The sequence below is a fragment of the Pseudorca crassidens genome, chromosome 10 (genome assembly GCF_039906515.1).
Source record: "Pseudorca crassidens isolate mPseCra1 chromosome 10, mPseCra1.hap1, whole genome shotgun sequence".
NCBI classification, from domain to species: Eukaryota; Metazoa; Chordata; class Mammalia; order Artiodactyla; family Delphinidae; genus Pseudorca; species Pseudorca crassidens.
Genome location: NC_090305.1, coordinates 45,558,836 through 45,585,128, shown reverse-complemented (window position 1 = coordinate 45,585,128; position 26,293 = coordinate 45,558,836). Strand labels below are relative to the sequence as shown.

At 37.3% G+C, this 26,293-nt stretch overlaps 1 pseudogene; it reads right to left on the bottom strand.

Moving 5' to 3' along the window:
• Positions 1–1,748: 1,748 nt before the first annotated feature.
• LOC137233064 (6-phosphogluconate dehydrogenase, decarboxylating pseudogene) lies at positions 1,749–3,193 on the bottom strand (annotated as a pseudogene).
• Between the last annotated feature and the right edge of the window lie 23,100 nt (positions 3,194–26,293).

Here is a 26,293-nt window from a genome sequence, read left to right as displayed (position 1 = left end):
CTTCACTGAAAAACAATAGTGCTTGTACTATTATGTCTTTGTAATTACAGGCTCTGCTTGAACAATAATTCAAAATCATAAAAACTGCAAACACTATAATATATTATTGTTTTTCCTGGCATGTCTAATGCTTTGTAAATTGCCTCTCTTTCCCCTTGCACCCTTTTCATATCCTCAGTACCGTTATACTTTACTACAACTCTCTTCTAAACTCCCTCTCTTCCCTCCCCTCGTAGAACTCCCTGCAGGCATCTTGGGTTCTTGCCTCCATCCTGGAGGGCTGCTCTCTAGAAGTACTAAACAGTGCTCTTCCTGGAACTTCAGGTCCCTGCTCTCCTGGATTGCATCATCTCTTTCTGAATGTCATGTCTTTCCCTTTTTATGCTAATGTTTTGGAAAATGTCTTCAATTAATTTTCTAAGGAAAGGCACTTAGGAAGTAAAGTTTATGAATCCTTGAACATGTATTTTGTATTCAGTTCTCAGATTTTATTTATTCCTAGGGGATTTTTTTTTCTTTTTACTTTTATTAAGTAAAGGGAAAAGGAAATTCACCTACATAATACAAAGGTTCCAGTTTGATCAAATTCCACAAAAACCTTTCCCTCCTATGTGATAAGTGCTGCTGCCTCTATCAGAGCAAACTTACTCTGCTTCCCAAATCCACAGGGGACATGTGAGTAACACTTCCTCACAGAGCTGGCTCACACTGTGGTGCACACGCTCAATTCCTGCTCTGTCCCAAAAGGTGAGGGCAGAGGGCGTGATGGTTCTCACAGAACTACTTTACAAATAGACTTGGGTTGACTCTTCAGAGGAGTCTCTTACGACACTTTTTAAAGAGATCTGGTGGGAATGTAAATTGATACAGCTACTATGGAGGTTCCTTAAAACACTAAAAATAGAACTACCATATGACCCAGCAATCCCACTACTGGGCATGTACCCTGAGAAAACCATAATTCAGAAAGAGTCATGTACCACAATGTTCATTGCAGCTCTATTTACAATAGCCAGGACATAGAAGCAACCTAAGTGTCCATCGACAGATGAATGAATATAGAAGATGTGGCACATATATATCATGGAATATTACTCAGCCATAAAAAGAAATGAAATTGAGTTATTTGTAGTGAGGTGGATGGACCTAGAGTCTGTCATACAGAAAGAGAAAAATAAATACGGTATGCTAACACATATATATGGAATCTAAAAAAAAAAAAAGATTCTGATGAACCTAGGGACAGAACAGGAATAAAGACGCAGACATAGAGAATGGACTTGAGGACACGGGGAGAGGGAAGTGTAAGGTGGGATGAAGTGAGAGAGAGGAATGGACATACATACACTACCAAATATAAAATAGATAACTAGTGGGAAGCAGCTGCATAGCACAGGGAGATCAGCTCTGTGCTTTGTGATCACCTAGAGGGGTGGGATAAGGAGGGTGGGAGGGAGACACAAGAGGGAGGGTATGAGGATATATGTATGCAATAGCCGATTCACTTTGTTATACAGCAGAAACTAACACAACATTGTAAAGCAATTATACTCCAATAAGGATGTTATAAATAAATAAATAAATAAATAAATAAATAAATAAATAAATAAATAAATAAAACTACTAGTAAATTAAAAAAAGAGAGAGAGAGATCTGAGCAGAAAGTAGGTCAAAGGGCCATGGAAGCACTGCTGTGTGTCAAATGGAATGTCCCTGTTTGCGGAGTCATGGCGCCTAACAGAATCTGATCAGGCATTGTATGAAGACAAGGACACACTGGCACTGTGGCTTATCCAGTTAGTGTGGAGAAAGAGTCCTGGCATGGCCAAGAGTTCATAGGTGTGGACCCAAAAGTAATCTCGCTAAGCCTGGATTAGGTTGGCTGGCAGCATTTTGTGTCTGTATCCATCATAGAAGGAAAGAGCAGTGGTGAAGCAGAGCATGGGAATGCCTGTCTGGACACCGGTACTGATTGCCTGCCGTTGGGAGTCCTGGCAGTTTCCACAGCCGACTTAAAGAAGTCATCTAGTAGTAGATTCAGAAGCCCTGGGTTTCGATCAAATGCATCTTTTATCTTTCCTAGGAATACACTCCTGCTGATGCAGCACTCCCTCCACATCAGGGCAATGCCACCATAGTTGAGCGTCCAGCCAAATTCAGTGGCTACCTGTCCTAGCAACATAAAGCCCTGAGTATAAGTGATGATCTTGGAAGCATAGAGGGCCTTTTGAATGCCCCCGGGAATGATTCCTTATCTCCTTCAAACTGGATCTTTTGAGGTCCCTTCAGCTTTCTGCTGGCTTGGATCCTCTCATCCTTCAGAGATGATAAGCATCGAACAAAGACCGCTTCTCTGATGAGGGTGACAGAGACACCGTACTCCGGGGTCGAGATGGTGGTCAACTTCCCAGTGCCCTTCTGCCCCCGCACTGTCCCTGATCTTTAACAGCAGGTATTTTCCATCGGTCTTGGAACTTTAAAATATTGGCTATGATTTCAATCAGGAATGACTCTAGCCCTCTCCTATTCCATTCCTCAAAAGCCTTTGCCATCTCCTTGTGCTCCACACCCAAGATGTTTTTCATCAGGTGGTAGGCCTTGCAAATCAGCTGCATGTCTCCATACTCTACCCTGTTGTGCACCATCTTCACAATGTGTCCTGCCCACTCATCTCCCACCCAGTCACACCAGGGTCCTCCAGTCCCCACTTTCACAGCGATGCCTTGGAAGATTGCCTTGATGTGGGGCCAAGCCTCCTTATTCCCTCCCTGCATAAATGATGGGCCATACCATGCCCCTTCCTCTCCACCACTAACTTCACTCCCCACAAACAAGATTCTCTTGGCCTTGGCGTCTCAACACTGTCTTGTGGTATCCTTGTATTTAGAGTTTCCTCCATTGATGATGATGTCACCAGTGTCCAACAAGGGTACCAGTTTTCCAATAAAATCGACAGCCAGGACAGTCTTCACAAGCAGGATGATTCACCAAGGCTTCTTCAGCTTGGAGACCACCTCCTTCAAGGAGTGAGCACCAACCACCTTGGTGCCTTTCGCCTCATTGGCCAAGAAATCATCAACTTTGGAGACTATCCTATTAAAAGCACAGACCACAAGGTCATGGTCATTCATATTCAAAATTAAGTTCTGCCCATGACAGCCAGTCCAATCAGGGCAATATCAGCTTGGGCCATTGTAGTGGCAGCAGAGCGGGCTGGAACAAGGAGAGGCAAGGCACAGATGACCCTCCTTAGGTATATTTTTAATATATTTTTTTCATTCCTTCATAATTTTGGAAGCATTTTTATTGAGAGACTGAATATACAAGTGGACAATGCCCAGACCATATATAAAAATAAAACTCTGACATAGAGAACAGACTTGTGGTTGCCAGTGGGGAGATAGGGGGAGGGGGAGGGGGATTCAGAGTTTGGGATTATCAGATGCAAACTATTATATATAGAATGGATAAACAATAAGGTCCTATCGTATAGCACAGGGGACTATACTGAATATCTTGTGATAAACCACAACAGAAAAGAATATAAGAAAAGAATGCATATATGTGTATAAATGAGTCACTTTGCTTTACAGCATAAATTAACACAACATTGTAAATCAACTACACTTCAATAAAATAAATAAATAAATAAATAAATAAATAAAATAAAACTCTGACCCCAAATCTGTGGCAACCAGCTTAGGAAATGAAGCCATTATCTAAAGAGCCAGGAAACCAGCCTACTATCTACAAGTCAGACTTGTAGGTCAGATCACTGTCTCTAACAAAAAATCCAGGAAGATCAAACAACAAACCCTTAAAAAAAATTGACCCAAAATGGCCAGAATTTGATTAACAACTGACAGCTTCTCTAAGTCTTGTTCCCACTTTCAATTTAGTGCCAACCAGAGAAAGCCAAATACACACCTAACCAATCACATGGGATGCCCTGCCTCTAGCAAGCCCACCTACAGATTTCCAACACCCCAGTCTCCAATTAGAGCACACCTGAAACCTTCCCTTTTTTTCAGTAAAAAGCTTTCCCAATCCTCTGCCTGCCTTTGAGTTTCTGGCAAAACCAAGTGATGGTGGCTGACTCCCTTGCTATAGAAACATGTGAATAAATAGCATTTTCTTTTTCTCATCTGTGTGGTCTTTGTTTATTTCCACATTATATATAAACTTCTAGAATCCAGGGCTACTCAGAAGCCTGATAACAGTGTGACTTTTTAAAAAAAAAAATAGATTTGTTGGGATATAATTCACACATATCATACAAGTCACCCATTTAAAATGTACAATTCAATGGCTTTTAGTATAATCACAGAGCTGTGCAACCATCCCCACCAAAATTTTAGAATATTTTCTTCCCCCCAGAAGAAATCTGTACCCATTAAAGTCACTCCCCCTTTTCCCGCAACCTCCACTTCCCTAGGCAACCACTAATCTCCTCTCTGTCTCTATAGTTTTGCCTAATCTCATCGTTTCATATAAAGGGAATCTTAAATATGTGGTCTTTTGTGACTGACTTTTCATTTAGGAAAATATCTCCAAGGCTCATCCCTGTTGAAACACGTGTCAGTACTTCATTCCTTTTTATGACCAGATAATATTTCATTGCATGGATACACTACATTTTATTTATCCTTTCATGAGTTGGGGTGTTTCCAGCACTACATTTTATTTATCCCTTCATGAGTTGGGGTGTTTCCACTTTGGGGCTATTAATAATACAACTATGAACTTTATTTACAGCTTTTTGTGTGAATATTTGTTTTCATTTCTCTTGGCTGGATACCTAGGAGTGGAATTGTTGGGTCATATATATGGTAACAACGTTTAACCTTCAGAGAAGCTATCGGACTGTTTTCCAAGGCAGTACACCACTCTCCACCCCAACAGCAATGTATGAGGGTTTCGATCCATCCACATTCTCACCAACATTTTTTAACATCTGTCTCTTTGATCATAGCCATCCTAGTGGCTGTTAGGTGGTATCCCATTGCTGTTTTGGTTTGGATTTCCCTGATGGCTAATGATTATTGAGCATCTTTTCATGTGCTTATTGGTCATTTGTTTACTTTCTTGTTCATTAAAATCCTTTGTCCATTTTGTAAATTGAGTTATTTTTCGTTTTATTGTTGAGTTGAAAGGTGACCTGTTTTTTAACTTTGTTCTTTTCTTTCTGGAAACTTGAGCATCCTGAATTTTCACAGTAACATGTCCAGGCAAACATCTTTTCTTCCCATTGCTGGGCACCTGGTAGGCCCTTCCAACCTAGAGACTCATGCTTTGGTTCAGTGTTGCCTCCTTTATCATTTCTCTGATGGTTTATTACCCTCTTCTTTCTCTTTCAGGGACTTCCATTTTTAGGTAGCAAATCTTGAATTTATCCATATGTGTTTAATCTTTATTCTCATATTTTCCTTTCTTGTTTTTGGTCCTTTTTATTCTTTTCCTAGATTTGCTTAATTTCTTTCTGTACTCTTCAACTGAGTTTTTCCATTGGTTACATTTTTATATGTTCCTATTTTACAGCATATTGCTCTTATTTAATAAATGTAATATCTCTCTAAAAGATCTCTAAAGATACCAGGTATAGAGAGAATTTTAAAATTCTCTTCTGTTTTCTGGATTAATCATTCCCTCTTTGGCCATTGTTGCTAATTATTAACATTGCTCTTTCTTTTTGACATTCCTCATTTGTCTGGTCATCCTTTAATGCCTGTTTGAATTTAAGGTTAGGACAGTAGAAAATCTAGCAGAGGCCTTTGTACTGATGGACAAAAGTTTACCAACTTGCAGGTTTCATCTTCTGTTGAATCAGTGGCAAGTCAGCTGCTGTGAAAGGCTGAGATGTTGAAGGCTTCACTCTAGAAGTCTAGTTGCCACATAAAACACCTGGTTTTACCAGACAGTCCTTTACATTCCTGTAGATATGAAGCCTCCATTCTTGTTTTTATTGTGGTAAGTAAACATAACATAAAATTTACCACTTTACCCATTTTTAAGTGTATAGTTCAGTGGCATTAAGTACATTCATATTGTTGTGCAACTATCACCACCAACCATCTCCAGAACAATTTCATCTTCCCAAATTGAAACTCTGTGCCCATTAAACACTAACTTCCCATTCCCACAAATCCCCAGACACTGTTCTACTTTCTGTGTGTATTGTTATTTACTTATGTTCTTTTTTTTCTTTTTTGAATTTTATTTTTTATACAGCAGGTTCTTATTAGTTACCTATTTTTTACATATTACTGTATATATGTCAATCCCAATCTCCCAATTCATCCCACCACCACCCCACCACCACTTTCCACCCTTGGTGTCCATACGTTTGTTCTCTATATCTGTGTCGCTATTTCTGCCTGGCAAACTGGTTCATCTCTACCATTTTTCTAGGTTCCACATATATGCGTTAATATGTGATACTTAACTCTGTATGACAGTCTCTAGGTCCATCCACATCTCTACAAATGACCCAATTTCGTTCCTTTTTATGGCTGAGTAATATTCCATTGTATGTATGTACCACATCTTCTTTATCCATTTGTCTGTTGATGGGCATTTAGGTTTCTTCCATGACCTGGCTATTGTAAATAGTCCTGCCATGAACACTGGGGTGCATGTGTCTTTTTGAATCACCGTTTTCTTTGGGTATATGCCCAGGGGTAGAATTGCTGGGTCATTTTAGCTTTTTAAAGAAGCTTCATACTGTTCTCCATAGCGGCTGTATCAATTTACATTCCCACCAACAGTGCAAGAGGGTTCCCTTTTATCCACACCCTCTCCAGCATTTGTTGTTTGTAGATTTGCTGATGATGCCCATTCTAACATGTGTGAGGTGATACCTCATTGTAGTTTTAATTTGCATTTCTCTAATAATTAGTGATGTTGAGCAGCTTTTCTGTGCCTTTTGGCAATCCGTATGTTTTCTTTGGATTGATGTCTATTTAGGTCTTCTGGCTTTTTGGATTGGGTTGTTTGTTTTTTTAATATTGAGCTGCACAAGCAGTTTATATATTTTGGAGATTAGTCCTTTGTCCGTTGATTCAATTGCAAATATTATCTCCCATCCTGAGGGTTAATTTTTCATCTTGTTTACAGCTTCCTTTGCTGTGCAAAAGTTTTTAAGTTTCATTAGGTTCCATTTGCTTATTTTTATTTTAACTTCCATTACTGTAGGAGGTAGGTCAAAAAAGATCTTCCTGTGATTTATGTCAAAGCGTGTTCTTCCTATATTTCCTCTAAGAGTTTTATAGTGTCCAGTCTTACATTTAGGTCTTTAATCCATTTTGAGTTTATTTTTGTGTATGGTGTTAGGGAGTTCTAATCTCATTCTTTTACATGTAGCTGTCCAGTTTTCCCAGCACCACTTATTGAACAGACTGCCTTTTCTCCATTGCATATCCTTGCCTCCTTTGTCATAGATTAGTTGACCATAGGTGCATGGGTTTATCTCTGGACTTTCTATTCTGTTCTATTCATCTATATTTCTGTTTTTGTGCCTGTATCATATTGTCTTGATTACTATAGCTTTGTAGTATAGTTTGAAGTCAGGAAGCCTGATTCCTCCAGCTGCGTTTTTCTCCCTCAAGATTGCTTTGGCTATTCGTTGTGTCTCCATACACATTTTAAGATTTTTTATTCTAGTTCTGTAAAAAATGCCATTGGTAATCTGATAGGGATTCCACTGAATCTGTGGACTGCTTTGGGTAGTATAGTCGTTTTCACAATATTGACTTTTCCAATCCAAGAACATAGTATATCTCTCCATCTGTTTTTGTCATCTTTGATTACTTTCATCAGTGCCTTATAGTTTTCTGAGTACAGGTCTTTCACCTCCTTAGGTAGGTTTATTCCTAGGTACTTTATTATTTTGGTTGCAATGGTGAATGGGATTGTTTCCTTAATTTCTCTTTCTTATCTTTCATTGTTAGTGTATAGGAATGCAAGAGATTTCTGTGCATTAATTTTGTATCTTGCTACTTTACCAGGTTCATTGATTAGCTCTAGTAGTTTTCTGGTGGCATCTTTAGGATTCTCAGTGTATAGCATCATGTCATCTGCAAACAATGACCGTTTTACTTCCTTTTTAATTTGGATTCTTTGTATTTCTTTTTCTTCTCTGATTGCCATGGCTAGGACTTCCACATCTATGTTGAATAATAGTGGCAAGAGTAGACATCTTTTTCTTGTTCCTGATCATAGAGGAAATGCTTTCAGTTTTTCACCATTGAGAATGATGTTTGTTATGGGCTTGTCATATACGTTCTTTATTATGTTGAGGTAGGTTCCCTCTGTGCCCATTTTCTGGGGAGTTTTTATCATAAATAGGTGTTGAATTTTGTCAAAAAGCTTTTTCTGCATCTATTGAGATGATCATATGGTTTTTATTCTTCAGTTTGTTAATATGGTGTATCGCATTGGTTGATTTGCATATATTGAAGAATCCTTACATCTCTGGGATAAATTCCACTTGATCATGGTGTATGATCCTTTTAATGTGTTGTTGGACTCTGTTTGCTAGTATTTTGTTGAGGATTTTTACATCTATATTCATCAGTGATATTGGTCTGCAATTTTCTTTTTTTATAGTATCTTTGTCTGGTTTTGGTGTCAGGGTGATGGTGGCCTTGTAGAATGAGTTTGGCAGTATTCCTTCCTCTGCAATTTTTTGGAAGAGTTTGAGAAGGGTGGGTGTTAGTTCTTCTCTACATGTTTCATAGAATTCACTTGTGAAGCCATCTGGTCCTGGACTTTTGTTTGTTGGAAGATTTTTAATCACAGTTTCAATTTCATTACTCGTGATTGGTCTGTTCATATTTTCTATTTCTTCCTGGTTCAGTGTTTGAAGGTTATACTTCTCTAAGAATTTGTCCATTTCTTCTGGGTTGTCCATTTTATTGGCATAGAGTTGCTTGTAGTTGTCTCTTATGATGTTTTGTATTTCTGTGCTGTCTGTTGTAACTTCTCCTTTTTCATTGCTAATTTTATTGATTTGAGTCCTCTCCCTTTTTTTCTTTATGAGTCTAGCTAAAGGTTTATCAGTTTTATTTATCTTCTCAAAGAACCAGCTTTTAGTTTTATTGATCTTTGCTATTGTTTTCTTTGTTTCTATTTCATTTATTTCTGCTCTGATCTTTATGATTTCTCTCCTTTTACTAACTTTGGGTTTTATCTGTTTTTCTTTCCTTTAGGTGTAAGGTTAGATTGTTTATTTGAGATTTTTCTTGTTTCTTGAGGTAGGATTGTATTGCTATAATCTTCCCTTTTAGAACTGCTTTTGCTGCATTCCATAAGTTTTGGATCAGAATGTTTTCATTGTCATTTGTCTCTATGTAATTTTTGATTACCTCTTTGATTTCTTCAGTGATCTCTTGGCTATTTAGTAACATATTGTTTAGCCTCCATGTGTTTGTATTTTTTAAGGGTTTTTTTCCCCCCTGTAATTAATTTCTAATCTCATAGCGTTGTGGTCAGAAAAGATGCTTGATATGATTTCAATTTTATAGAGGCTTGATTTGTGAGTCAAGATATGATCTATCCTGGAGAATATTCCATGTGCACTTGAGAAGAAAGTATAATCTGCTGTTTTCAGATGGAATGTCCTATAAATATCAATTAAATCTATCTGGTCTATTGTGTCATTTAAAGCTTGTGCTTCCTTATTAATTTTCTGCCTGGAGGATCTGTCCATTGGTGTAAGTAAGATGTTAAAGTCCCCCACTATTTTTGTGTTACTGTTAATTTCCTCTTTTATAGCTGTTCGCATTTGCCTTATGTATTGAGGTGCTCCTATGTTGGGTGCATGTATATTTATAATTTTTATGTCTTCTTGGATTGATCCCTTGATTATTATGTAGTGTCCTTCCTTGTCTCTTTCTGTATTTTAAAGTCTATTTTATCTGATATGAGTATTGCTACTCCAGGTTTCTTTTGATTTCCATTCGCATGGAATATCTTTTTCCACCCCCTCACTTTCAGTCTGTGTGTGTCCCTAGGTGTGAAGTGGGTATCTTGTAGACAGCATATATATGGGTCTTTTTTTTTTTGTATCCATTCAGTGAGCCTGTATCTTTTGGTTGGAGCATTTAATCCATTCACATTTAAGGTAATTATCGATATGTATGTCCCTAATACAATTTTCTTATTTCTTTTGTGTTTGTTTTTGTAGGTCCTTTTCTTCTCTTGTGTTTTCCACTTAGAGAAGTTTCTTTAGCACTTGTTGTAGAGCTTGTTTGGTGGTGCTGAATTCTCTTAGCTTTTGCTTGTCTGTAAAGTTTTTGATTTCTCTGTAGGATCTGAATGAGATCCTTGCCAAGTAGAGTAACCTTGGTTGTAAGTTCTTCCCTTTCATCACTTTAAATATATCGTGTCACTCCTTTCTGGCTTGTAGAGTTTCTGCTGACAAATCAGCTGTTAACCTTATGGGAGTTGCCCTGTATGTTATTTATCATTTTTCCCTTGTTGCTTTTAATAATTTTTCTTTAGCTTTAATTTTTGTCAATTTTATTACTATGTGTCTTGACGTGTTTATCCTTGGATTTAACCTGCCTGGGATTCTCTGCACTTCCTGGACCTGGGTGGCTATTTCCTTTCCCATGTTTGGGTAGTTTTCGACTATAATCTCTTCAAATATATGCTCAGTCTTTTCTCTCTCTCCTCCTTCTGTGACCCCTATAATGCGAATGTTGGTGCATTTAGTGTTGTGCCAGAGGTCTCTTAGGCTGTCTTCATTTCTTCTAGGTCTTTGTTAAACATTTCTTGCATGTCTTCGATCTTTGTCTCCATTCTTTTTCCAAGGTCCTAGATCATCTTCACTATCATTATTCTGAATTCTTTTACTGGAAGGTTGCCTATCTCCACTTCATTTAGTTGTTTTTCTTGTTCCTTCATCTAGTACATAGGCCTCTGCGTTTTCATTTTGACTATCTTTCTGTGAATGTGGTTTTCATTCCACAGGCTGTGGAATTGTAGTTCTTCTTGCTTCTGCTGTCTGCCCTCTGGTGAATGAAGCTATCTAAGAGGCTTGTGCAAGCTTCCTGATGGGAGGGACTGGTGGTGGGTAGAGCTGAGTGTTGCTCTGGTGGGCAGTGCTCAGTAAAACTTCAATCCACTTGTCTGCTGATGGTGGGGGTGAGTGCACTCCCTGTTGGCTCTTTTACCTGAGGCGACCCAGCACTGGAGGCTACAGGCTCTTTGGTGGGGCTAATGGTGGACTCTGGGAGGGCTCACACCAAGGAATACTTCCCAGAATTTCTTCTGCCAGTGTCCTTGTCTCCGTGGTGAGCCACAGCCACCCCCAGCCTCTGCAGGAGATCCTCCAACCCTAGCAGGTAGGTCTGGGTCAGTCTCCTATGGGGTCACTGCTCCTTCCCCTGGGTCCTGATGCACACACTACTTTGTGTGTGCCCTCCAAGAATGGAGTCTCTTTTTCTCTCAGTCCTGTCAAAGTCCTGCAGTCAAATCCCACTAGCCTTCAATGTTTGATTCTCTAGGATTTCCTCCTCCTGTTGCTGGAACCCCGGGTTGGGAAGTCTGACTTGGGACTCAGAACCTTCACTCCAGTGGGTGGACTTCTGTGGTATAATTGTTCTCCAGTTTGTGAGTCACCCACTCAGATGTTATGGAATTTGATTTTATTGTGATTGAGCCTCTCCTAACAACTCATTGTGGCTTCTCCTTTGTCTTTGGATGTGGGGTATCTTTTATGGTGAGATCCAGTGTCTCCCTGTCTTCCTTCTTTCAGCAGTTAGTTGTGATTCTGGTGCTCTCACAAGAGGGAGTTTATTTATTATGTTCTATTTCATGCATTTTTGCTTTGAGTTCTGTGCTGGAGGTAAAGATGTGTGGGAAGTGAATATTATCCAGCTACAATCTTTCCATTTACCTCCACGCCCTTGTTTTCAAGGCTACACTCACTTGGACCCCTCTCCTAACCCACAGGGTTTGTAAGGTGAAGCCTTTCTGATTTGTGCCCCTCTTTGGACATCTTCTAAGTTGTGGTTTCCTCTCCCTTTCTGAACTAGGCCCTATTCCTTCACTCACTCTCTACATCCTGTATTTTCATAAAATCTTTCACACACCATTGAACCTCCCTCCATGTCCTATTTCTACATTTTTATTCCTAGTACGATGAGTTTTTGAACTCAGTAGTAGATATCATTATATGTTCAACCTGCCATATTAAAATATAAGCCTGTGCTAAAAATTTTAAACTCTTGAATGTTACCAAGTCTACTTAAACAGACATCTAATAGTTTTATATCTAAAATCAGTAACAAAATTCAAAGAGGTATTTTTCAAATAATAAAAATTCAAAGAGGTATTAAGAATCAGTATATGAGACATGTAATTTTTCATAAATAAATTTAAATCCTAGACTCCTATACATAGCTCAGATATAGGTTTAAAATCAACTACTTTTGTGACTACCATATTTAAGTTCTTTAGTAATTCTTTACTATTAAAGTCTCAGCAGAGTAGCATATTGTCATTAAATAGGCATTTACTGTGTATTCATGAAAGATAATGAGGAACTGGATTCCCATTGTTCGTTATGACCATACAGGAAAGAGATCAACATAGAAGCCGACTTTTAAGTCCAGGTTTGGGCATTTATTAACTTTCCTTGGACAATTTTCTCAACATCTCAAGTCATTTTTCATCTGTGAAATAGGTTTAAAATGACACCTATTCACAGGACATCTGTGAAAAAATAGATAAAATAGATAAAGCAAAATAGATAAAGCACGTGTAAGTCTGGGCTTAGAGTAGATGTTAAATAATGGCTACTAGCCATTATTATCCAAAGTTGGACTCCACTATCACTCCCTGTGGGTCAGGGTCCTGGGTCTAACAATGGCTGTGCTACTCAACCTCATTGTTGAAGTGGGGATGATACTGAGCCTACAATTAAAGGGTCATTTTGAGGATGAAAGGCAATAGAGATACAGGATTTAAAACAATGCTCTTATTATCCTCATCTGCACCATCACTACATGATTATTTGGTCTCTCTAAAGCAGACCATATTATTTAACCTAATGCCTACAGAGTCACGGTGAAAAGCTGAATCCAAACATTATTTTATGATCATGCCACCTCCCCACTCATTCTTTTCCTTTGCTCCTCTGCCCTCCACCCCACCTCAAAATATTTAAAGTCATTTTTATCTTTACATGTTGAACTGATATCATATTTATAATATTCCACATTTGAATCATCACCAATGGCCTATGGAATTAATAGCTGTCTTTATTATCTTTAAAAATAACTGAAATCTACAGAAAACTGCTTCACTTTTAACTTCTGTTGCTTCTACATTTCACTGAATTTTAAGTGTGCCTTTCCTGAATTGCTGCCATGTTATTTTTTCCTTCAGTAAGAAGGAAAATTGTTAAACTTCATTGCAAATGCCTTTAAGAGTTTTCTAACATTTTATCTTAACAACCTGATCTAAAAATTAATCATTATTTCCACAATAGAGTTTTCTTACAGGTGGAAATGCAGTTCCATTTAATAGAGATTGAGTTATCTACAGTAAGTTGCACTGGCTTTCAGCCAAAATGGACAAGAAACTCAAATTTTACCAAGTCATGATTTTTTTCAACCTGCTTGCTTGTAAAGCCTATTTTGATTATCTAGGTGTCATCTAAGGAGATGATACTCTTACTTATTTTCCTTTTTAGAGTATGTGTCTTTATACTTGCCAATCCCTTTTCCTGGGCTCCCCTTCCCATTGTGTCCACCTTACAGCCCCCACCTGTTCTCCAGATCCAGCTCACTGTCACCTCTGATGTTTTCTTTTTAAATTACTGAGTCCCACTTACATGCTCCTCTTCATTCCCTCAGAATTTCATCCCTACCTCCACTATAGCCCTTACCATTATACATAGCAATTGCTAAAGACCAGTTCCACCCACTGGACTGAATCTGAGTGGAAGTCAGTGTGGGTTCTTCTCTAACTCTCTAATATTTTATGATCAATAAATGTCTGGGGCTTCCCTGGTGGCGCAGTGGTTGAGAGTCCACCTGCCGATGCAGGGGACACGGTTCGTTCCCTGGTCCGGGAAGATCCCACATGCCACGGAGCAGCTGGGCCCGTGAGCCATGGCCGCTGAGCCTGCGTGTCCAGAGCCTGTGCTCCGCAACGGGAGAGGCCACAACAGTGAGAGGCCCGCATACCACAAAAAAAATTTAAAAATAAATGTCTGTTGAAAGAAGGACTTAATAAGTCATCTCATTGGAGGACATCAGCTACTTTCTTTTGCTCAAATCTCCTCCTTTGGGAGAACAATGCCCAGACCCACATATCCTCAGAGACCCATGAGGTGATACAGACTTTGGTTCCAAAGATGGATGTGTGGTCTAGGAATGGACAATCAGAGAACTCAAGCACTTCATCCAACTGACCACTAGGACTAAGTCAAGAATGGACATGTGACTTTTGTGGGCCAAGGAAGGTCATTGCAAGGAGAATTTGGAAAGATGCACTTTCTTTTCTCTGGGACCACCACTAAGAGTGATCAATGTAAGACTAGAGTTGATGATGGCTGTCTTTGCCACCACACGGAAACACTTTACCAGAATGAAGTTAATCCAGAAAAAATAAGAGCTAAAGAATGGCTCAGGACAAACTTCTGCTGACATCATTTGATTCTCAACTCCAGACATGCCTAAAATCCATTCTTATCTTCTCCCATTACATAAGTTTTTTGTTTTCTTAAGCTAGTTTGCGTGTCATTTCTGTCACTGGCAACAAAAAAAAGTCCTGGAAAAACACAGTTACTCTCTCAAACAAGGTTGTGAACATTTAAACCATGGAGTAAAACACACTATTATTGGCTGCGTAGGTACCTGACTTATACCTTTGGATGCAGTGGCATACTGCTGTAAATAATAAGCTAACCCATCACCAACTATTTTTACAGGAACAAATAAAAGATAAAAAATGTTTCCTTCTTCTTTCAAAATCCCCTGACACAGCTCTGCTATGAGATTAAAAGTATATGCTCATATTCAAAAACAAATATATTGTGATTTTTCTTATTGTCAAGTTGATAAACAAAAGCCAGCAAATGAAAAAACTACATCAAGAAAAATATTTTTAAAGTTAACTATTTCTTCCTTCCACAAGAAAGAGTGGGTTTTTGGAGATTTGATAACATGAGAATAAACCGTGCTGACATACTGAAACCCCAGTTGTGAAGATCCATTGCACACATTCTTGAACTTTAATATGCATAGGAGTCATCAGAAGGTATGCATTAAACATTAGGATTCAAAGACACCATCCCAAAGATTCTGGTTCATTTGCTAAAGTGGGACCAGGAATCTAACTTTTAAATAAGTACCCCAGGTCAGTCTGAATTAAACTGTGCCTTGCTCTCTGAGGTAAAGGGAATCATAAAATTATGAAACTTGGAGATGAGTCTTTCCTTACAAGGTGAGAAATGAAACTAGCTTTCACAAAAGGAAATATTAAACAGAGAAAGTGTTAGATTTTAGAGTATTATTTTCTTAGAATGCATAGGACAAAAGATATGGAAGGCCTCTTTCGCCCAGAAAAATATAAAGCCCCAGTTCTATTTCTTTCTCCTTTAGAAACTAGTTTATTTCTTTATTTTTTATTAAATGGGACACAGAAAATTGCTTAGAAATAATATGGCTTCCTGAACCTTACATCCAAGGCATAAAATTGGGTACATTCTTGGAACATAAAATGTTAGATTTCAGAGGAATCTTACAGGCCATTTAACCCAACCATTATCAGATGTTGGACTCTTTTCTGTACTATTCCTTAAAAGTGGTCATTCAATCTCTGCTTGAACACATCCAATGACCCAGAACTAATTACTTCATGAGAAAGCAATTATTTTCTCTTATGGTCAAAGTTTGTGTTTGTTTGTTGGTTTGTTGGTGACAGATATTTTTCCCCTTCCTTTAGGCTAAAATATACCTCCCAGTATAGGATTTTCATCAGTCTTAGGTCTGCTTGCTCTGTTGACACACAAAAAATATAGCTGTCCTATTTGAAAAGTTATCAGGAGGACACCCTCTCAATTCTCTCTTTTCCAGATTAAACAACCAGTTTCTTCAGCTCTTTCTTTCCTGCCTCAGTTTCTAGATATTTTCCCCATCTGATCACCCCCTGCCCTTTATTCTCCTACTTGTTCGATTGCTCTCTTGATTTAGAGGATTTAAGGAACGGGGTAAATATGTTATTCTGGTTTTCCAAAACTAATTCACGAGGATTAAAGCTACTCTTAACAAGCCCTCTTGGTGCATCATACTCTCAGCAGAGAATAAAGAAAGATTCTTTTAACTGAGAGCAATAAACATCAGGAAAGTGGCAATGCTAGTTTTTCTTCCCCGAACCTGCAGTCTCAGGTGAGTAAGAACCCCATGTGTCTCTCATTTGAGGTGATGGTATGTGTGCTTTATGACTCCCTGGACCCAGAGAATGTTTCCTCTTGGATCGCCGTTTCCAGGTGCTTGTTTAAAAGGCAGGAACAAAGGGTGTTGACACATCGGTCATCCTGTCCTCAGGGCCAGCTGTTCCTCCTGCAGTATTGGTGCCCTTGCTACCAAGATGGTGATGCCAAAGTGGACGCCTGGCTTGTTTACTTTCTCATTTGAAGTGAGTCACTAATTTTTATTAGATCAACATGTAACTTTCCTGGTAAGATCATTTTTTAATGCTAGAAAGAGATCATTTTAGGGATCCATCTTTGCTGTCTGGAACCAGGATGTTATTTTTGTTTTAGTTTTTTTTTTTTTAAATATTAGTACTTGTCATGTGAAAAAAAATTTGACGTTTTCTTGCCCTTTATTCATCCCCCAAGGCACAAGAATGATAAAGAAGCCCCTGATTTACTTGTATTAACAATTCAAGTTTTAGATTTGCTTCACAGGCTGGTAAGAACTTCCCTGAGCCTCAGAGGAGGCCCTCAGACTGGCCAAGTCCAGGGCATCTGGACCTAAGTGTAGAGTGTGACCTTTACCACCAAGAATATTTACATGATGTAAAGTGGTAGGTGCTGCAAGAGAGGTACAGATAAAGTATTTTGAGAATATGAAAAAGAAGATATTGTTTCAGGATAAAGTAAATAAAGTTTGAGTTTTCAGAGAAAGAAGGGCAAGAGATTCCAGGAGAGGGGGCTCCTGTGGGAGGAAACTGGGGGAAGGAGCTCGGGGTGGTGGCTTCATCCGTAACCTAACACAAGAGATGAGAAAATAAAGTATTACAGCAGAGATAAAATAGCTCATGAATCCTGAATATTCTTTTCTAAAGTGATTTACTGCTAATGGTATTAAAATATGTAATCAGTTATTTCTATTCTTTATGATAAAATCAATTAAACAAATTCGTAATGCAAATGAACTATTCTTTTCCAACTACAGGGACCCAAAAAGTAAAACACTACTGCACTAATTTTCAGAGCCATATACTGCTACCAGTAATTTGCTCTTAAATAAAGTAGTCTGATTCTGACTAGACATATATGATAAAGTAAAATGCAGAAGATATTTTAAACACCGAGTACATATTATATGACTCCTGTAAAGTTTACAAGCACAAGCTTGAGGTTTAATTACTAATATCTCTCAAATTTCATTTATTTATTTATTTATTTATTTATTTATTTATTCTCATTAGTCATCCTTTTTCTTTTAAATATTAACTCTGCCATTTATTTATTTATTTTTAACATCTTTATTGGAGTATAATTGCTTTACAGTGGTGTTAGTTTCTGCTTTATAACAAAGTGAATCAGTTATACATATACCTATGTTTCTATATCACTTCCCTCTTACATCTCCCTCCCTCCCACACTCCCTACCCCACTGCTCTAGGTGGTCACAAAGCACCGAGCTGATCTCCCTGTGCTATGCGGCTGCTTCACACTAGCTATGTATTTTATGTTTGGAAGTGTATATATGTCCATGCTACTCCCTCACTTTATCACAGCTTACCCTTACCCCTCCCCATATCCTCAAGTTCATTCTCTAGTAGGTGTGTGTCTTTATGCCCGTCTTGCCCCTAGGTTCTTCGTGACCATTTTTTTTCTTAGATTCCATATATATGTGTTAGCATATGGTATTTGTTTTTCTCTTTCTGACTTACTTCACTCTGTATGACAGATTCTAGGTCCATCCACCTCACTACAAATAACTCAATTTTGTTTCTTTTTATGGCTGAGTAATATTCCATTGTATATGTGTACCACATCTTTATCCATTCATCTGTTGATGGACACTTAGGTTGCTTCCATGTCCTGGCTACTGTAAATACAGATGCAATGAATATTTTGGTAAATGATCCTTTTTGAATTATGGTTTTCTCAGAGTATATGCCCAGTAGTGGGATTCCTGGGTCGTATGGTAGTTCTATTTTTAGTTTTGTAAGGAACCTCCATGCTCTTCTCCATAGTGGCTGTATCAATTTACACTCCCACCAACAGTACAAGAGAGTTCCCTTTTCTCCACAGTCTCTGCAGCATTTATTGTTTGTATTGTTTAATGATAGCCATTCTGACCGGTGTGAGATGATATCTCATTGTAGTTTTGATTTTCATTTCTTTAATGATTAATGATGTTGAGCATTCTTTCATGTGTTTGTTGGCAATCTGTATATCTTCTTTGGAGAAATGTCTATTTAGGTCTTCTGCCATTTTTGGATTGGGTTGTTTGTTTTTTTGATATTGAGCTGTATGAGCTGCTTGTAAATTTTGGAGATTAATCCTTTGTCAGTTGCTTCATTTGCAAATATTTTCTCCCATTCTTAGGGCTGTCTTTTTGTCTTGTTTATGGTTTCCCTTGCTGTGCAAAAGCTTTTAAGTTTCATTAAGTTCCATTTGCTTATTTTTGTTTTTATTTCCATTTCTCTAGGAAGTGGGTCAAAAAGGATCTAGCTGTGATTTATGCCATAGAGTGTTCTGCCTATATTTTCCTCTAAGAGTTTGATAGTGTCTGGCCTTACATTTAGGTCTTTAATCCATTTGGAGTTTATTTTTCTGTATGGTGTTAGGGAGTGTTCTAATTTCATACTTTTCATGTACCTGTCCAGTTTTCCCAGCACATCTTATTGAAGAGACTGTCTTTTTTCCATTGTATATTCTTTCCTCTTTTATCAAAGATAAGGTGACCGTATGTGCGTGGGTTTATCTCTGGGCTTTCTATCCTGTTCCATTGATCTATATTTCTGTTTTTGTGCCAGTACCATACTGTCTTGATTATTGTAGCTTTGTAGTATAGTCTGAAGTCAGGGAGCCTGATTCCTCCTGCTCTGTTTTTCTTTCTCAAGATTGCTTTGGTTATTCAGGGTCTTTTGTGTTTCCATACAGAGTGTGAAATTTTTTGTTCTAGTTCTGTGAAAAATGCCATTCATAGTTTGGTAAGGATTGCATTGAATCTGTAGATTGCTTTGAGTAGTAGAGTCATTTTCACAATATTGATCCTTCCAATCCAAGTACATGGTATATCTCTCTATCTATGTGTATCATCTTTAATTTCTTTCATCAGTGTCTTATACTTTTCTGCATACAGGTCTTTTGTCTCCTTAGGTAGGTTTAATCCTAGATATTTTATTCTTTTTGTTGCAATCGTAAATGGGGGTATTTACTTAATTTCACTTTCAGATTTTCCATTATTAGTGTTCAGGAATGCTAGAGATTTCTGTGCATTAATTTTGTATCCCACTACTTTACCAAATTCATTGATTAGCTCTAGTAGTTTTCTGGTCCTATCCTTAGGATTCCCTATGTATAGTATCATGTCATCTGCAAACAGGGACAGGTTTACTTCTTCATTTCCTATTTGGATTCTTTTTATTTCTTTTTCTTCTCTGATTGCTGTGGCTAAAACTTCCAAGACTATGTTGAATAATAGGGGTGAGAGTGGGCAACCTTGTATTGTTCCTGATCTTAGTGGAAATGGTTTCAGTTTTTCACCATTGAGGATGATGTTGGCTGTGGGCTTGTCATATATGGCCTTTATTATGTTGAGGAAATTTCCCTCTATGCTTACTTTCTGGAGGGTTTTTATCATAAATAGGTGTTGAATTTTGTTGAAAGTTTTCTCTGCATCTATTGAGATGATCATATGGTGTTTATCCTTCAATTTGTTAATATGGTGTACCACATTTATTGATTTGCATATACTGAAGAATCCTTGCATTCCTGAGATAAACCCCACTTGATCATGGTGTATGATCCTTTTAATGTGCTGTTGGATTCTGTTTGCTAGTTTTTTGTTGAGGATGTTTGCATCTATGTTCATCAGTGATATTGGCCTGTAGTTTTCTTTCTTTGTGACATCTTGGTCTGGTTTTGGCATCAGGGTGATGGTGGCCTCGTAGAATGAGTTTGGGAGTATTCCTCCCTCTGCTATATTTTGGAAGAGTTTGAGAAGGATAGGTGTTAGCTCTTCTCTAAATGTTTGATAGAATTAGGCTGTGAAGCCATATGGTCCTGGGCTTTTGTTTGTTGGAAGATTTTTAATCACAGTTTCAATTTCAGTGCTTGTGATTGGTCTCTTCATAGTTTCTATTTCTTCCTGGTTCAGTCTCGGAAGGTTGTGCATTTCTAAGAATGTGTCCATTTCTTCCAGATTGTCTGTTTTATTGGCATACAGTTGCTTGTAGTTAACTCTCATGATCCTTTGTATTTCTGCAGTGTCAATTGTTACTTCTCCTTTTTCATTTGTAATTCTATGGATTTGAGTCTTCTCCCTTTTTTTCTTGATGAGTCTGGTAATGGTTTATCAATTTTACTTATCTTCTCAAAAAACCAGCTTTTAGTTTTATTGATCTTTGCTATTGTTTCTTTCATTTCTTTTTCATTTATTTATGATTTCATCTTTATGATTTTTTTCCTTCTGCTAACTTTGGGGTTTTTTTGTTCTTCCTCTAATTGCTTTAGGTGTAAGGTTAGGTTGTTTTTTTGAGATGTTTCTTGTTTCTTAAGGTAAGGTTGTATTGCTATGAAATTCCCTCTTAGAACTTCCTTTGCCACATCCCATAGGTTTTAGGTCATCGTGTTTTCTTTTTCATTTGTTTATAGGTAATGTTTGATTTCCTCTTTCATTTCTTCAGTGATTTCTTGGTTATTAAGTAGTGTATTGTTTGGCTTCCATGTGTTTGTATTTTTTACAGGTTTTTTTTCCTGTAATTGATATCTAGTCTCATTGCGTTGTGGTCAGAAAAGATACTTGATACGATTTCAATTTTTTTAAATTTACCAAGGCTTGATTTGCAACCCACGATATGATCTATCCTGAAGAATGTTCCATGAGAACTCGAGAAGAATGTGTGTTCTGTTGTTTTTGGATGGAATGTCCTATAAATATCAATTGAGTCCAACTTGTTTAATGTATAATTTAAATATTGTGTGTCCTTATTTGTTTTCATTTTGGATGATCTGTCCATTGGTGAAAGTGGGGTGTTAAAATCCCCTACTATGATTGTGTTACTGTCGATTTTATTGCTGTTAGTATTTGCCTTATGTATTGAGGTGCTCCTATGTTGGGTGCATAAATATTTACAATTGTTATATCTTCCTGGATTGATTCCTTGATCAGTATGTAGGGTCCTTTTTTGTCTCTTGGAATTGTCTTTATTTTAAAGTCTATTTTGTCTGATATGAGAATTTCTACTCCATGTTTCTTTTGATTTCTATTTGCATGGAATATCTTTCTCCATCCCCTCACTTTCAGTGTGTATGTGTCCCTAGGTCTGAAGTGGGTCTCTTGTAGACAGCATGTATACGGATCTGGTTTTTATATCCATTCAGCCAGTCTGTCTTTTGGCAGGAGCATTTATACCTACTACATTCAAGATAATTATCGATATGTATGTTCCTATTATCATTTTCTTAACTATTTTTGGTTGTCTTTGTAGGTCTTTTCCTTCTCTTCTGTTTCTTGTCTAGAGAAGTTCCTTTAGCATTTGTTGTAAAGCTGGTTTGGTGGTGCTGAATTCTCTTAGCTTTTGCTTGTCTGTAAAGGTTTTAATATCTCTGTCAAATATGAATGAGATCCTTGCTGGGTAGAGTAGTCTTCATTATAGGTTTTTCCCTTTCATCACTTTAAATATGTCTTGCCACTCTTTTTTGGCCTGCAGAGTTTCTGCTGCAAGATCAGCTGTTAACCTTATGGGGATTCCCTTGTGTGTTATTTGTTGTTTTTCCCTTGCTGCTTTTAATATGTTTTCTTTGTATTTAATTTTTGATAGTTTGATTAATATGTGTCTTGGCGTGTTTGTCCTTGGATTTATCCTGTATGGGACTCTCTGTGCTTCCTGGACTTGATTAACTATTTCCTTTCCGATATTAGGGAAGTTTTCAACTATATTCTCTTCAAATATTTTCTCAGTCCCTTTGTTTTTCTCTTCTTCTTCTGGGACCCCTATAATTCGAATGTTGGTGAGTTTAATGTTGTCCCAGAGGTCTCTGAGACTGTCCTTAATTCTTTTCATTCTTTTTTCTTTATTCTGCTCTGCAGTAGTTATTTCCACTATTTTATCTTCACTTATCCGTTTTTCTGCCTCAGTAATTCTGCTATTGATTCCTTCTAGTGTATTTTTCATTTCAGTTATTGTATTGTTCATCTCTGTTTGTTTGTTGTTTAATTCTTCTAGATCTTTGTTAAACATTTCTTTCATCTTCTCGATGTTTGCCTCCATTCTTTTTCTGAGGCGCTGGATCATCTTCACTATCATTATTCTTATTTCTTTTTCTGGAATATTGCCTATTTCCATTTCATTTAGTTGTTTTTCTGGGGTTTTATATTTTTCCTTCTTTCTGGTACAGAGCCCTCTGCCTTTTGATCTTATCTATCTTTCTGTGAATGTGGTTTTTGTTCCACAGGCTGCAGGACTGTAGTTCTTCTTGATTCTGCTGTCTGCCCTCTGGTGGATGAGGCTACTCAAATTTTATTTTATGTGAAAAACTCTTGAGAATACTGTGGATGGTCATTATCACCACTTACTACACTGTTGACCTACCATCCAATCTCTGCCTGCACTTATACATATTAGGCTCCAGCTGGTCTGGGGGTTACGTGCTCATGGTCATTATGCAGTTAACTTCTTCTATCTGGTGAGGGTTTTAGTGTCTATATAATAACTCAGGAATGTGGACATATCCTTCAGAGAGGAGCTAAGGATTCTGTGACTCTGTTATATGGTGATTTACTTTTTAATTTGTCATCAGTTCTCCTGGCTATTTCTTATTACTACATGTTCACTTTCTTTTCAATCATTAATTCTTGAGCCAGCCTTTTGTGAGTCAGGGGAGGCCTGGGAGACTACAGCTTTTCTACAAACAAGAGGTAGGCAGAGGACATGAGGGGGGCAGTCTTTCCCAGGAAGGCCCCATAGGACCCTGCTTGGTTACAGAAGGAGGAAAAGAGAGGGAAAAGAACAGGCAGGGGCACTAATTTTCTTCTCTGACAAACTGAGGAGTCAAGAGATACAGACTCTAGTTAATGGAAAGAGATCAAGGTTAAGTATGGTATCTATATTACGTATATTACTGATTGCATAGGTAAACAACTGAGGAAATAAAACAGCAATAGTAGGCAAAGGTATGCAAAAATTTGGGGGGTTGGAAAGTGGAAGTTGGCAATAAAGTCCACTGTTGGTAAGAAAAGAAAGAGTGGCAGAAGTCAACTGCAACAGAGGAAACCACTGAGAGGCTTTGCCCCTGGGATCAGGCCTGGGTGGGATGGGTGGAAATGGATACAGTTAGGAACTGCTGTTTTTCATAACCAGCTCTTTCATGCTATTTTATTTTCCATTCATGTGTTTGTATAATTTATATTTTTAAGTTAATATAAATAATGAAAACAAATTTTCTATGTACAGCCAATGTTTCTTAGTAACAAAACTGAAATGATTTATAAATTTTTTTATATTGTTAAGAATAGCAACAAACACACAAGCCAATTTTTTGCATATTTCCAATTTATTTTGAAAAGCATTCTCCAAGTGTGACTCTTTCTGCCTTGGGAGGTTGAGTCTGAATAAAATATAAAATGAATTTAATAGTTATAGTTCAGATAAGGAGGTTATGTCTCAGGGGTTCTGGTTTCTTGATTTTTTTTTTTTTTTAACCATTCACTGTTGACTTAACATTGCTCCTTTTCCTGATGGGTTGTCACTGCAATAGACTCACAGAATAGCTATGCTTATAAAAACACCTAAGGGAAGTTACCTGGTTACAAAAAAGAAAGATAACTGTTCCAAACAAGTAATATACTGAAAAAAAATGCACAAAAACGAGATTAAGGGACTCCAAAGGGAATTTCCTGTTAGGTGTCTGGCATAAGCAAAAGCAAAGATGATTTCTGTTATCAAGTGGAACAGAGAACATACCTAAGATTATTTGAGCATAAAAATGGGGTCTTATTGCTTTTTACCTCAAGTCTTTATTCTTCTTTTTGGCTAAATCTACAAAAGCAAACAGACTTTAAAAGCTTAAAATCTGTTTCACCTTAGTTACTTCACACACACTTTGTTTGGAACAGTGAGCTTTTCCCCAAGAGCCCCTTTTCAATTCTTTCCATATTAAACCATTTTTTACATAAAGTTGTTATACTTTATAATACTCAATACGTATACAACTTAAGCCCTGAAGCAAGTATCCAGTGAACTGTCACTAAACTCAGTAATTTAAACAAAAGCACTTGGGGTCCCAATTTTTAGGATATTTGAATCAACTTTTCATTTTACATACTGCAGGCAATTATATAACTAAAGTCAAAATTGTAGTTGAATTTTAAAATCTATAATGATTTTCCTCATTGGACAAAACTGTCTCATTTTATCAGAAACAATTTAGCTATCTCTAAGGATTTGGATTTTCTTCTGAGTCTTTCTTAACAGAAATATCATTATAAATAAGGATTGAGCCACTGAGTTGGTATAATTAGCAGGTAAGGTTAAGCAGGCTGAAGAGGCTACTTCCTGCTGCCCAGACCCAAGATGGGTAACTTGCCAAATGCAACCAAATATATTTGTCCTTAGTTACTTACTGCTCATAAAATCTTCTAATTCTCAGGATGCTCACTAGTCCCCTTAAGATTTTTGTTAGGTATCTTCTTTTTTTGTTAGGGTACAGCTTTTTGTTGACTGTGTGTTTATGAGAAATAGGAATGCATTGAATGATACAATAGTATCAATTGTTAGAGAAATGCCCCAAAGTAAATGTAAGAGAAATTACTGAGAAGTGACACCTGTGATAATAAATAGAAAAGTGGACTGGCAGAGTCTGAGCAATTATTTTCATAAAATGATGCCAGACTCTTATTCTCAAGTGAGAATCATCACTTTGATATTTTATAGATATCATGTTATTCAAAATTATATTCTCTGTGTCAGCACAACATGGGATTCTAAATTTTCATCTTAAGAAATGTTTCATTATAGTATAGGGTAGCATAGTAACAAGTTGGAAAATAATATCCATTTCATTTTGAAGTTGTTTTTTCTTTTAATTTGGTAATACAAGCATCTCTACCTTAAATTACATATCCTTGGCAAAGATACTTTTAGCTCAACTCGGTTTAACAAATATTTATCCTGTAGCTACTGCAAATCAGTGCTGTATTAAGCATAGAAATTTCAAACATAAAGCAAAGAAATGCAAGAAAGTTGAGAAATATTTTTCTCATATACTGATGTGAATTTAACAGCGAAGTCTTTCAGGAGAACAATTATGAGGTTATGTATTAAAAACTTTAGTACCTTTGATCCAGCAATTCCATAAGTTTAGCTTAAGATAAGCTTAATAGGAGGAACAATGCATGCACAATGTATTCACAATATGGCACATTTATAATTCCCTCTTTAAATGCAAATGTCAGTATATATTTTTTTATTTTGATATTCTCCTCACTTTGGGGTCATATATGTACCTTGACTATAAAACAGAAATTTACTGAGGGACAGAGTAGTTTAGAGAACTATTCGAGAGAGACCCTCAGAGAATTATCAGGGAGAAATTCTAAGTCTTTGAAAAGAAAAGGAAAAGGTCATAGAATAAAAGAGGAAACTATCACTATCATTAGGAAATAGAAAAAAAATTATTCTCCCCATTGCCCACTGACAGATGAACTGTGGGATTCACAGTTTATAAAGACTGCATGATCTGAGGCAGCTCACAGGTCACTAAATCACATTGAATACAACAGGACAAGGGATTACCGTGTAAACATTAATAAGAAATGCTGTGGTTTCCAGCAAATCCAAAAGAAAAGACTCTTTCACACATATTCAGAACTAA